A 15111-nucleotide genomic window follows, 5' to 3' on the forward strand; every position below is an offset into this window, starting at 1 on the left:
AGCAGGTAAGCTGCCACCAGAGTCCAGTTCCCCCACCTGGCAGCAGTGCTGAGCTCCTGTTGCCCCGGCAGTGCCGAGCAGGGAAGCCAGCACTCTGTTACAAACCTCAGCATGCAATAGCGCTGAGCCAGGAACCTAACACCCGCCCACCCCCATTTTTACCCAGCAGGGACACTCAGAAGCACACAGATATGGTAGGGTAAATGTCCCCACCAGAGATGTAACTAGCAGTTTGCCTGCGCAAGTCTCCTGGGGGTTCTAGGCAAGACCCCTGTGGAAACAAAAACTTAGCACTCCTCCCTTCCCCCACAATGGCAAAGAGCATGTAACCCCTGGCTTTGAGCAAGAAACTCTGGGAAATAACCTGGAGTAAGTGGGCCAGATACTGTGCTTTAAAGAGCAAATCGGTGCCCCGGGGGGGTGGGGGGGAGTGAGTGCAGGTATGTGCAGGCCGGCTTGCAGCTTGGGTGTAGGGGTATAACTGGAATTATCAAGCAGATCGGGTGCAGCATGAATGTAACCAGTGACTGGAGTCGGGGGGTGGGGTTTGTGTGTGTGTGTATGTATGTTGTGCATGTGATCGGGACGGTGCAGTGGTAGTGGGTGTTTCCTACGACTGAAGTCAGCCGGTAGGAGTGCAGGTGCCAAGGAGTGCGCTGGGAAAGGGTCCTGGTGGCTCATTGAATGCCCCCTTTTTGCCACGCAAGAGACCCACCCACTACAAATCACGCGATTTGGGGGGGCGCAAAACGTGCCCTTGCACCGGGCACCGTGGAACCTAGGTACACCACTGCTTATACTCTGCACAATAGATAACACACTGACAATGTTGTGAGCATTTTTCATTATTGACCCTTGCGTTCCCTATGGTTGGCTAGAAACTAGAAAGTTAATAAAATTCATTTGTACAAATTTGTGACAAGTTTTGTCAAGGAAGGGATAAGTGGAGTAATATACTGTTATAATTAGTAATAGAAGACATTAATGCATGATTTTGGTTGGTCTCTTGAGACGGGTTTGTGCCCTCCTGTAATGATAATTCAATATCTTCTAATATGTATGGCCGGTGTTTTATTTTTAATTACTATTTTAACAAATTACTGTCATAAGTCAAGGGCCATTACGTTGAATCTAAACAAGTAAGGAATTGTCTAATGAGTTCATATGATGCCATTGACTGATAATCTGTGCCTCCTCAGACGTTCTGGAGCTGATGCTGAATTGCACCTACCCTCAGTTTGCATAGAGCAAAATACACACACAAATGGTTACAAAAAAGGCTGCAACATATGCATTGGTGGAGAAGTTTGCAGCATTGGCCCTGTGAGGAAGCCTAAGGCTGCTTATACTGTCCGCTCACCTGCGCTGCTGAGGCCAGTACATCTGCGAAGGAAGATTCACACTATGGCCTTAGCATGCCAGAAAATGCCGGTAACACACCTCCATTTTCAGGAACATACCTTCCCCACAAGCCCTGGCACATACTACCACCCACTAACACCCCCTTCTCCCCCAGCCCAGATACATCATGTATACTACTCCTCACCCCTAGATACATAAACTGACCCCACAACTAGCAGCCTGCTCCTATAAATTTACCGTGCTGTTTTCCATCCACCCCGTTTGCATCCACCACTGAATCAAGTTCATGGGTCTGAACATACTGACCTAGGGATGGCCGTCGTTGCCATTGCCATCGATGGTTGCCATCGATGCCAATTCTGCAACTGGCCATCGATAGTGCTTAACTATGCAATGGATGACCATCGATATTTTTACATATCGATGGTCATCCATTGTGTTTGATTGATTGGCCTGTGGGCCAATCAAAACATGGGGGTGGGGCTATGCTCCGTGTACCGGCACTTTGGGTGAAAAAAAAAAAAGCAAAACATTGTTTTGCTATTCCATCGATGGAGGGAAACCATCTGGATCTCCCCCATCGATGGCAAAAGTATTCGACATCGGCCATGAACAATCGATGATTTCGAATCATCGATGGTCGATGGCCATCCCTATACTGACCTTTAATTCCAAGAGGAATCTCATAGTTTTGTGTAACAGAATGATTACATCATTTCCACTAATTATCTGCAGATTATTGTTTTTCTTTTTGCTATTTCTGTCTGTATATTGCTAGAGGAATGAGACTGAGGTTCCTAGATAGATAAAAATGACCACAGGGTACTTGGCTAGTGTGGGGATTTAATAAACAAAATACATGGTCACAATAGATAGAGCCAATATAAGCTTTATTAAATCAGCATAGCTGTGATCAGCATGGAACTCTCAATACTGTGTTCTCAGATGGATGTCAGCTGTCCGGAAACGCCAATGATCAGTAAAACAAACATGGTGCGCTGTCAGATGTGATTTTATACCAGCATAATTTGTCACAGATAATGCAGTTGTTCTTTTCCCACACAACAAGCAGAAAACAATTACACAAACATAGCTATAGCAAAGCCGGAATCATCCTTCAGCAGATCTGAAACGTGATGGACCCTTTTGGGGAAGATATAGCAACATTTGGAGAGAGACAAAGTGCGGTATTCAATCCCGGCGCTATTACCGACAGGGGAAATATCCCCGCCACCTATTCAATACTGCCCATGATGAGCGAGCATGTGAGCAATATCCAAAAGGGGCTTGAGACACATGCCCTGCCAATGCATTTTAAAACTCATCATCAGTGTAATCCCGATTTTTTTAAAAAACATTTATGTTTTAAAAAAAGTAGAAGGAAATATTAGGGGGGGGTGACATTGCCACCGCCCTCGCAAAAAGTGAAATGACCCTCATATTCAATCACCAAACCCTCATTCCAGGGGGTTTAAACAAAGATTTTGAATTGAAGTGGTTCATGTGATTTTAAACATTTTTTAATTATTGTAATCCTTTTGATCTGTTTTTAGAATACCAGTTGTATTTTGTACAAAAATTCTAGGCTATGTCACTTTATTTTGCATAAAAACTTTGCTATGTCACTTAAAAAAAATTTGCACTATGTCACTTTATGATACCCGTTGTCTTGCACAAAAAACTGGCTATGCCACTTTAAAAAAGGCACTTGTCACTTTAATCAGAACCTAATTTATGTTTTCTTATATATTACATAAAAAACTTCCTGGAAAGGTCTGAAAGGAGACTAAAGGTGTTTCAACATAGCGGCAACCTGAATTGAATAAAAACGGGGAGCAGATCTACTGACATATACATAAGAACAGAGAGCGCAAGGTGGAACGCAAATGAACACCCAGCATTTCCGGGAATGACGTCCGCTGGAACGCAAAACATCATCGGAAACCGGAAGTATTGCGCTGACCGCGAGTCAGAAAAAGAAAATGATGTGCCGCAATTACTGTCAGCTGTAGTGGCTGGCAGAAAGTAAAATCTGAACATGACGCCGAAAGAAAGACTCGGGGAAAGGTGGGGAATAGACAATAGGATTGATCTATGTCTGGAATTAGGTTGCCCCACATAGGGGTATAAATATAGGATCAGTATACCAACTCCACATGCCTTGACAAAGAGACCATAGTGGTCTGGAAACGCGTTGGCGTGGAGTGAAGGGCAAAAGACTTTGGACCTGACAACGGGAGAGGCTGCAGGGACGCCTGGATAACATCTATTGCCTAATTGTCTACATTTCAGTGTGGACATATTTACTTGGTGAGAGTCTGAAGTTTTAACCTGTTGTATATATTTTAATTGTTTGTGAATAAAGCGGTATTACCAGAGCCAGATTAAGGTCTAAATGGGCCTGGAGCTGAAAATTATCAAGGGCCTATTATGCGCAATAATAGGGGTTGCGGCCAGCACCTAATAATGTGGGGGGCGTGACCAGTGTTCTGTTTGGGTGGTCTGCTCATGGGTGTGTCTCTATTTATGTAAATACTTTCAACTAATTATATTTGCCTGGAAAAAGCAGGGGGCTGGCATAAGAAAAATGCAGGGAGATATATTGGTGGGTGCACTCCAAAGGTGCACCCGCAGGACGTCGATGTCCTAAGATACTTGCGGGGTGAGGCGGCACGCCAGTCATAAAAAAAATTACTGAAAGCCAAAACTTGGTAGACAATATGTCAGCACCTTTTATGTGGTAACCTAAGTTTCCCACACCATATACCCCTTATACAAATCATGCAACACAATAGTAACCCCCTTATACTGTACTTGCTTCTTACACATTATGCCACATGGAATGAGACAAAATTCACACCGATTGAGAAAAAACTCACATTATGGCACACAGATTGAGTCAAAATTCATGTTATGCCACACAGATTAAGGCAAAATTCACATTTTGCGACATGGATTGAGCCAAAATACACACTATACCAGGCATGTCCAAACAGCATGTCCCCAGCATAGTTTGGACATGCCTGCACTATACCAAACAGATTAGGCAATAATGCACAATATGCTTCATAAATAGGGGCATTGCACGCCAAAGGCGCACATTAAAAATGTACACCATAATCCCCATTACATGCTAAGCCTCACACCATAATCTCCATTACGTATTATGCCAAACACCATAATGGCTATTAAAAATTATGCTACATAAGTGTTGCTTACCTACATGTTCATTGCCAGGGGTTCCATGCTCGTTGCCATGTGGGATTACATGCTCATTGCCAAGGGGGAATACATGCTCGCGGTAACTGGGAGACAGTCGCCGCCGGTCAGAAATGACAGCCATTAACAGCCGGGCAGAGAGCAGGGGGCTGCCCGGCTGTATTCAGAGCACTGCATGTCCCAGCTATTTGAAATAATACCCCTTTCATACCAGAAAATGCAGGGAATATGGTCCCAGGATCATGCAGGGACATTCTCGGACTGGCCCCTTTTACACCAGCCTAGTCCCTGCATTTTCTGGTGTGAGGGGGAGAGAAAACCACCCCTGCCCCCCTTTAAACAACTAGCTATATCTTCGGAACCAACTGACCCATTTACATGTAGGCTTTGAATGATTTTGGTCCCGTGAAACTGGGCCGTTTGGTTCTAGAGAAATCTGTCCTCAAACAACATGAACAGCCATGAAATTACATTTCAGAAATGAAAAAAAATAGTTTTACCTGCAATATCTCTAGAACCAATGAACCCATATGGACCAGGTATTAGATGGAAGGCCCAGCGATTTGGCTTCGACTGAGATCAACCTCGAGTTTCTGTGATGCTGTAGGGGGAACTGGCAGCTGTTGGAACCGGGTGGAGGTCGGAATTAACGGGTCCCATGTTATCCTATGGGGAAAGCGTTCCAGGTTTGCCTGGCGGTATCTCCGGTTCCCGGGGGGCTAGCGACGCGGGGCTGGTCTCGTAGGAAAGCTCTTGCCCACAGCTACAAAATGGGCCTATTTGGAGAGTGGACCTGGAGTTATAGCTCCATCAGGCCCATTGTTAATCCGGCCCTGGGTATTACACCATACCAGCTTTCTTTTATTTTCATAAGCTGCAAATAGAGTGAATATTGGGGGAATCCAACTGTGATCTGACCGCTCCTTCATAAGCGCTTTATGTCTACCCTCAAAAAGTAGACCAACTGAAATGGTACGAGTCCCCCTATTAAGGATTAATATATATTGAATTTTGACCATATTAATCTTACCATAACAGTATTATACTATTGTGGTATTGTTCTCCATTTTGGGTACTACGGATTCAAGTGGAAATTTCTCTTGATTGGGTGAAATCCAACGGTGATCTAACCGCTCCCTCACAAGCGATTTATGTCTACCCTTAAAAAGTAGACCAACGTAAAGGGTACAAGTTCACCTATCAAAGACCAATATACACTGAATTCTGATTATACTTATCCATCAAAACTGTATTACACTATTGTGGTGTTTGTTGTTTCTTTATTGTTTGGTACTTATTCCATGAATCCAAGTGAAAACTCCCTTTAAACAGCGCTCAAAGGACTGTATCGGTATTTCTTCTTTTCTATGTCTATGTGTGGTATGTAAGGTGATTCATACTATCCGATACGACCTAGGGCAGCGTTTAAGCGCAAAGTTAATCCAAAAAAAAACTTTTTTGCTATTCAATACTGCCGTTTCTAACAGCATTGAAGGTGGATTTCAAACATGTCGAATCCGTTTTGTCGGAAATTACCGTGGATTCTCGACAATTCACAGCTGCTTTCGCCGACACGCCCCCTTTTTGCACTCGATAGATGAAACATTTAATTCTGCCTTGCAGGTGAGCTGTCCAAGAACGGCCTGGGATTCTGACTGTCCGGACTTTCCGACAGTCTAAATCCAGAATTGAATATCCCCATAAATAAAGTTGCCGCACAGGCAGTTACATTTGCCCCCATGTGTCCTTTTAGCTACACATTGCTACACATTAAAAGATAAAGATAATTAATTTGATTAAATGTATTTTAAAAGTCATATACTATTAAATATTATCTATCTATCTATCTATCTATCTATCTATCTATCTATCTATCTATCTATCTATCACATGGACAAAGTATTTGGACACCTGACCATTACACCAACAGGGACTGTAATGTCATTGACTTAATATGAAGTTATTCCCCCTTTTGCAGCTAGAGAACTGTATACAAGCTTCCACTCTTGGAAGGCTTTTCACAAGATTTTGGAGTGCCTCTGTGGGAATTTGTGCCCATTCATTCTGTAGAGCATTTATGAGGCCAGGCACCAATGTTGGATGAGAAGGCCTGGCGCACAATCTCCGATCCAGTCAGGGCCTGATCAACCAATACGCTGATCAGGCTGCAGCCTGGAGCACTGGGTCCTGGGAGAATAGACGCTGAGGCTTTACCTACCACTGTAAGCATTGGCGGGAGGGAGCAGGGTCTCTGCAGACTGCATGGAATATGCAAAAAGGGCCTCCCAAAAATGGCTGCCACCTTCTAGGAGATAGACACTAGAGGTCCTATTAGACCTCTAGTGTCAGTCAGGGGAAGGCAGCACTACTTGTAAGTGTGGATTCCACTGGTGTGCTCTAAGTAGTAACCCTATGGCAGGGCTGGGCAACACCGGCCCTCCAGATGTTGATGAACTACACATCCCAGCATGCCTTGCATCAGTTTCAGCATGGCCACATAGCAAAACTAATGCAAAGCATCCTGGGATGTGTAGTTCACTAACATCTGGAGGGCCGGTGTTGCCCAGCCCTGCCCTATGGCAACAAGCATGTAACCCCAGGCAACATGAATATCACCCCCCGGCAATGAGCATGTAACTCCCAGGTAACGAGCATGAAACCCCACTCCTGTCTGAGAGAGCGTGGCCTGTGTAATATATCCCCTGTGCACCCCTGTAAATCTGGCTTTGGGTATCCTAAATGCTTGAAAATGAGGGGGGTGATTCTGATTGACTTGCTAAGCAGCAAAAGTTGCTGGGCGCCTGGGTCTGAGAATGGGGCGGACTGCTGATGTACATCAGCTGTCAGCCCCCAGAAGGCAGGTGCCTGTCTGCATTCACATGGGGACTTCTAGCATATTCCTGGGTGCACTTTTTTTCCTTGCTGCCTCTGTCCTGCCCCCATGCGAGTGCCACGGCGACTATGCAAGTTGTCGAATGCGCCCGCACAGAAGCCCTCCACATGCACATATGCGAATATGCGCTTGCTCAGTGCTTTTAAATCCATCGCCGGGGACCGAGCCAACTACAATGAGGTTCTAGGTCCAAACAACAGGTGGGTTTTGCTGCCTTGAAGGGAGCCAGAACAGAATCCAAATGCAAACAATGTATTTTCTGGCACAGGTTCTTCTGGCTGGATATCCAGCACCACTTCTTCTACAGTATTTAAGGTTCGTACTATAGCACCAAGTGCAAACATGCCCTGATCCTCTGATACACCATGTGATATACAGATACATTGATACGCATTTCCCCAGACTGCTGCCCAGTTCTTCAGACAGTTTATGACTATATACCTAGCAGAGTGTCAGCGTCCAGCATGTTCCGTGCTAAGGATTTTCAGCAGCGTCTGGCTGAACAGTACTGGGGTTCCATGCTCGTTGCCATGTGGGATTACATGCTCATTGCCAAGGGGGAATACATGCTCGCGGTAACTGGGAGACAGTCGCCGCCGGTCAAAAATGACAGCCATTAACAGCCGGGCAGCGAGCAGGGGTCTGCCCGGCTGTATTCAGAGCACTGCATGTCCCGGCTATTTGAAATAATACCCCTTTCATACCAGAAAATGCAGGGAATATGGTCCCAGGATCATGCAGGGACATTCTCGGACTGGCCCCTTTTACACCAGCCTAGTCCCTGCATTTTCTGGTGTGAGGGGGAGAGAAAACCTACCCCGCCCCCCCTTTAAACAACTAGCTATATCTTCGGAACCAACTGACCCATTTACATGTAGGCTTTGAATGATTTTGGTCCTGTGAAACTGGGCCGTTTGGTTCTAGAGAAATCTGTCCTCAAACAACATGAACAGCCATGAAATTACATTTCAGAAATGGAAAAAAAAAATAGTTTTACCTGCAATATCTCTAGAACCAATGAACCCATATGGACCAGGTATCAGATTGAAGGCCCAGCGATTTGGGTTAGACTGAGATCAACTTTGAGTTTCTGTGATGCTGTAGGGGGAACTGGCAGCTGTTGGAACCGGGTGGAGGTCGGAATTAACGGGTCCCATGTTATCCTATGGGGAAAACGTTCCAGGTTTGCCTGGCGGTATCTCCGGTTCCCGGGGGGCTAGCGACGCTATTTGGAGAGTGGGCCTGGAGTTATAGCTCCATCAGGCCCATTGTTAATCCGGCCCTGGGTATTACACCATACCAGCTTTCTTTTATTTTCATAAGCTGCAAATAGAGTGAATATTGGGGGAATCCAACGGTGATCTGACCGCTCCTTCATAAGCGCTTTATGTCTACCCTCAAAAAGTAGACCAACTAAAATGGTAAGAGTCCCCCTATTAAGGATTAATATATATTGAATTTTGACCATATTAATCTTACCATAACAGTATTATACTATTGTGGTATTGTTCTCCATTTTGGGTACTACGGATTCAAGTGGAAATTTCTCTTGATTGGGTGAAATCCAACGGTGATCTAACCGCTCCCTCACAAGCGATTTATGTCTACGCTTAAAAAGTAGACCAACGTAAAGGGTACGAGTTCACCTATCAAAGACCAATATACACTGAATTCTGATTATACTTATCCATCAAAACTGTATTACACTATTGTGGTGTTTTTTGTTTCTTTATTTTTTAGTACTTATTCCATGAATCCAAGTGAAAACTCCCTTTAAACAGCGCCCAAAGGACTGTATCGATATTTCTTCTTTTCTACGTCTATGTGTGGTATGTAAGGTGATTCATACTATCCGGTACGACCTAGGGCAGCGTTAAACGCAAAGTTAATCTAAAAAAAACCTTTTTTGCTATTCAATACTGCCGTTTCTAACAGCATTGAAGGTGGATTTCAAACAAGTCGAATCCGTTTTGTCGGAAATTACCGTGGATTCTCGACAATTCACAGCTGCTTTCGCCGACACGCCCCCTTTTTGCACTCGATAGATGAAACATTTAATTCTGCCTTGCAGGTGAGCTGTCCAAGAACGGCCTGGGATTCTGACTGTCCGGACTTTCCGACAGTCTAAATCCAGAATTGAATATCCCCATAAATAAAGTTGCCGCACAGGCAGTTACATTTGCCCCCATGTGTCCTTTTAGCTACACATTGCTACACATTAAAAGATAAAGATAATTAATTTGATTAAATGTATTTTAAAAGTCATATACTATTAAATATTATCTATCTATCTATCTATCTATCTATCTATCTATCTATCTATCTATCTATCTATCTATCTATCTATCTATCTATCTATCTATCTATCTATCTATCACATGGACAAAGTATTTGGACACCTGACCATTACACCAACAGGGACTGTAATGTCATTGACTTAAAATACATACACTTTAATATGAAGTTATTCCCCCTTTTGCAGCTACAGAACTGTATACAAGCTTCCACTCTTGGAAGGCTTTTCACAAGATTTTGGAGTGCCTCTGTGGGAATTTGTGCCCATTCATTCTGTAGAGCATTTATGAGGCCAGGCACCAATGTTGGATGAGAAGGCCTGGCGCACAATCTCCGATCCAGTCAGGGCCTGATCAACCAATACGCTGATCAGGCTGCAGCCTGGAGCACTGGGTCCTGGGAGAATAGACGCTGAGGCTTTACCTATCACTGTAAGCATTGGCGGGAGGGAGCAGGGTCTCTGCAGACTGCATGGAATATGCAAAAAGGGCCTCTCAAAAATGGCTGCCACCTTCTAGGAGATAGACACTAGAGGTCCTATTAGACCTCTAGTGTCAGTCAGGGGAAGGCAGCACTACTTGTAAGTGTGGATTCCACTGGTGTGCTCTAAGTAGTAACAACATGAATATCACCCCCAGGCAATGAGCATGTAACTCCTAGGTAACGAGCATGAAACCCCACTCCTGTCTGAGAGAGCGTGGCCTGTGTAATATATCCCCTGTGCACCCCTGTAAATCTGGCTTTGGGTATCCTAAATGCTTGAAAATGAGGGGGGTGATTCTGATTGACTTGCTAAGCAGCAAAAGTTGCTGGGCGCCTGGGTCTGAGAATGGGGCGGACTGCTGATGTACATCAGCTGTCAGCCCCCAGAAGGCAGGTGCCTGTCTGCATTCACATGGGGACTTCCAGCATTTTCCTGGGTGCACTTTTTTTCCTTGCTGCCTCTGTCCTGCCCCCATGCGAGTGCCACGGCGACTATGCAAGTTGTCGAATGCGCCCGCACAGAAGCCCTCCACATGCACATATGCGAATATGCGCTTGCTCAGTGCTTTTAAATCCATCGCCGGGGGCCGAGCCAACTACAATGAGGTTCTAGGTCCAAACAACTGGTGGGTTTTGCTGCCTTGAAGGGAGCCAGAACAGAATCCAAATGCAAACAATGTATTTTCTGGCACAGGTTCCTCTGGCTGGATATCCAGCACCACTTCTTCTACAGTATTTAAGGTTCGTACTATAGCACCAAGTGCAAATATGCCCTGATCCTCTGATACACCATGTGATATACAGATACATTGATACGCATTTCCCCAGACTGCTGCCCAGTTCTTCAGACAGTTTATGACTATATACCTGGCAGAGTGTCAGCGTCCATCATGTTCCGTGATAAGGATTTTTAGCAGCGTCTGGCTGAACAGTACTGGGAGTCTTCCTGGCACCCCTTAGTTATTGGCTGCCAGGTTAATATTTTGCTATATGTTTCTATCTGTCTCTAGAGTTTCCTAAACAGTCACCTCATAAACTGCCCATTCCTAATACTCTTTTGCACAATTAGGCAATTAAGTCTGCTGCTTCTGCCAAGGAACATATAAATCTACCAGAAGCAATTTCCTAAAGTGACCAATTAAACCATGTCAATGATGTCTGAGAAATAGAGTTCATTATATCATATCATCTACTTACAGTACAGATGACGTACGCAATGCTATCAGACCCCAGGGATCTGAACTAACACTTCACAATTGGCCGGACTCAAGAATAAAGCAAGGAAGGGACAAGTGGCAGCGGGCCTGATTCAGTGATGCTCGCTCTTCTCATCGCTGCTGACAATATAAAAAGGTCCTGATGTTGTAGGGAGTGTTGGAGGACAAATGATATCCCCTCACAGCACCCTAAGACGCAGCACCAGATCACCATCGTCAGAATAAGGCCCAATGTAATGGCTTCAAGTGATGGAATCTCTATAGGCTTTCCAGTTCTAAAGTATGGGAACCAAATTCATGTTTATCGTTATCTCTAAAACACCTTGCAATTGTTAGTGTCGGCGCAGCAGGGAAATTCATTGTCAGACAGATAAAAGCAAAACAAAAAAGAAAAAAACTTAGAAAAACACAATTTCACTGGATTAACAGGACAATTAAATTAAGGCTATAACCCTTCAGGCGTCTGTGTAATTGATTAATCTGTTTACAAGGGATTCTACAGAGAGACTGCGCAGAGAAAAATATAATCCACCCTGTGTTATCCATCTGGAGGAATACTATAACTCAGAGCTCAGTGTGAAATATTACAGGCTTCATAACTGGGGCAGGAGCATCTTTTAGGTAACGAGAAAATACCCAACATGTAACTGCCAAACATAAGAATTTATTATTATTATATTTTTTTTTTTTAATATGTGTTTAGCTGATAAATTTGCTCTCAAGTTCTGAGAACGTCATGCTGCTGCTTCGGACATATGTCTTTTTGCACAGCATAACTTGCCTCTTTGCACTGAGCATGCTCCAGAACTTACTGTACTAATCTCCTGCATGTGCCGGGAGCAGTGGCGGAACTTGTGTGTAGTGAGCCCTGGTGCAAAAATTTAATTTGGGCGCCCCTCCTCCACCCCAGCCCAAGTTCACAATATTCAACAGGGCAGTGAGTATCAGGGGGAGGCAGGTGGAGGCAAAGGGTGACAGGGAGATGCAGAGAGTGACAGGGGGAGGCAGAGTGTGACAGGGAGAGGCAGAGGGATGCAGAGTATGACAGGGAAAAACAGTGGGTGACAGGAAGATGGTGTCAGGGCAGCAGTGGACCTCTTTGTTCTTAAAGGCCCCAGTGCACTGTCCTTGCTGCATCAATGGTAGTTCCGCTCATGCTTGGAGACTTACGATTTTTCGGGGAGTACTCTGCACCGAGGGAAGGGTGGCCAAATCTCCCATATCGAAGCAGGAAGGATGAGGAAATCAGGGGCTAAAATTATGCGAAATTACGATATTCTGTAATTTTAGATCCGCCACCTTAGCACGGACCCACGAAATCCGGTATTTGTTGCAGCAGGGAAGGGGTTGTGGGGGCTATGTGGGAGACTTGCCCACCTTCCCAGGAGCTGGGAGGGGGACAGAATTTTCGGGAGCCTCCCGGCCATTTTTGGAGGGTAGTCAAGTTTGGTGTTTGTTTATGGGCAGTTCTATATTTAAAGGAGCATAGACAAAGGGCAATAATAGCTTATTTTCTAAGCGATCTGACTGAACAGGAAATGGCGGTCAGCATACTGAAGCTTTCCACCAATCAGAGTGTTTACAACCCTTCACTGTCCTGCAGGAGATGTATGTTATGTTTTTTTTAATTGGCTCCCATAAACCATACTTGCCTACTTTACCAGAATGGCCATGAGGATCCCAAAAATCACATGGAGCTCCTGGGCTGATGGAAGAGTGGGCTAGTCTTCCGGCCGGATCCGCCACAGAACCCACAGCCCACTGCAGCCAACCCACTTATCAGCAGTGGTTATGGTCTGGGTGCTTAAGCATGAGAGAAGTGAGCGCAACAATGCCACAACGACGTGTCACTCTGCGTTGCCCCCAGTTCTGCACCTATTCACCCTCCCATCCTCCGCTCCACCCCTTCATACCGTGCCATTGTGCAAGCAAAAAAAAATAATTATACTTACTGGTCCAGTGGTCTTCCCTACATCTTTACACTGGGAAGGGGGCTGCTGGGAGGTGTACTGCTGCTGGGAATAGCAAATCCTGGCGGCTGTGGAAATATAATCTCGTGCTGGTGTTTTTTTTTTTCATTTCCCGCTTTTAATGGTATTCAACCCTATGAAAGTGTGATTGACGAAATATATGGAACATTTATATTGCTAATTTGTTTTTATTATTATTATTATTATTGCTGTGCATACTGTATGTTCTCAATAGAAAGAAACACAGAAGGCTGATTAAGCCTGAAGTGACATAAACCACTAAGGGTTCTCACAGGGTACACTCTGCTGTTTGGTCACATGACTATGTTGATGAGGATGGGCACAAGGCCTATCAGAACAGGGGGGAGGGTCTAAGCAGGGTAGGAAGGATCACGCTGTTAGAGTGATCTGCCCCTGTCCACGAAGCTGCTGACCAGGCAAGACCTCCAGTGCAGCTTCCCCTCTGAGTCAGGTTTTTTCTCTGAAAATTACTAGCTGTTTAATCATCTCTTTTATCTCTTATAGACATACTCTGTCCCCCTTCTGTCTCTGTTTTCCTACCTTGAGCTGCTAGTATGCCCCGTCCTTCCAGGGTCTCAAGGCTGCCTGCCCGCCTGGCGGAATCTGCGCTCGCGTGCAGGAGGCACGCTGTGTCCGGCTCCGAGGTCTCTCCGGGTCCTGTGGCCCGGGGGGGGTCGCGACGGGGACCGGCGATAGCTGGCGCACGTGGGCGCGATGAACCGGCTGGGGCGCGAGTGGATGACGCGGCCGGGCGTCCGGCCGCGTCACACGCGAGGGGAGGCCGCGGCCGTGGCGCCGCTGCCTCTCCGGCAGCAGGGGGGTCGGGCAGGCATAGCGCCCGTGGAGCAGTAGCGTTCCCGGCCGGCGCACGTGGGCGCGACGAGCCGGCTGGGGCGCAGGTGGATGATGCGGCCGGGCATCCGACCGCGTCACACGCGAGGAGAGGCCGCGGCCGCAGCGCCGCGGCCTCTCCTGTTACAGGGGGGTCGGGCAGGGGTAGCGCCCGTGGTGATAGTAGTCGCGGGCGCGGGCAGGACACCCGCAACCCGCGTGGGGCATCAATGCGACGGGTGGCGACCAGGTCAGGCACCCGCCAAGCGGGGCCTGATTCAGGCCTGGTCGCTCCTGCTGCTCCCAGCGCTCCCCCGCCACAGCAGACAAGGGGCAGGCCCAGTATAAGGGCTAGGGACGCTCCCAGCGTCCCCAGGCGAGCAAATAGACCAACGCAGCCTGGGGGGAGATATAGCCGGCCCCCAGTCACACTTCCTGCACGTACAGTTAGTGCATTGAGTGCTCCCACTGCCACCCCCACCAGGACAGGGAGAATGGCAGCTTTAGCCCCTTTGCGACTGGCTAGGAGGCGCTTATTGCAGGCGGCTAGGAGGATCCCTCAACAGCACACAGAAGGTGGGATCTCAGGGGTCCCCACTAGCGGGGCCCCATCGGTAGCCCAGGCAACCCCGGGCCCCCGAGCCCCTATGGAGGGGGAGGATGCGCGGCAGTTCCTGGCGCTACTGTCATCTTTCTTGGGGCAGTCTCAAAATGTGGCGTCTTCCCCTGTGGCATCCCCACCCCCTCTGCCCGTGTTGCCCACCACGTCGGCCCAAGCATCGATGGGAGCAGGTGTCACTCAAGCTCCAGAAGCTTCCAC

The sequence above is a fragment of the Crinia signifera genome, chromosome 7 (assembly GCF_055691185.1).
Source record: "Crinia signifera chromosome 7, ASM5569118v1, whole genome shotgun sequence".
Classification (NCBI taxonomy): Eukaryota; Metazoa; Chordata; class Amphibia; order Anura; family Myobatrachidae; genus Crinia; species Crinia signifera.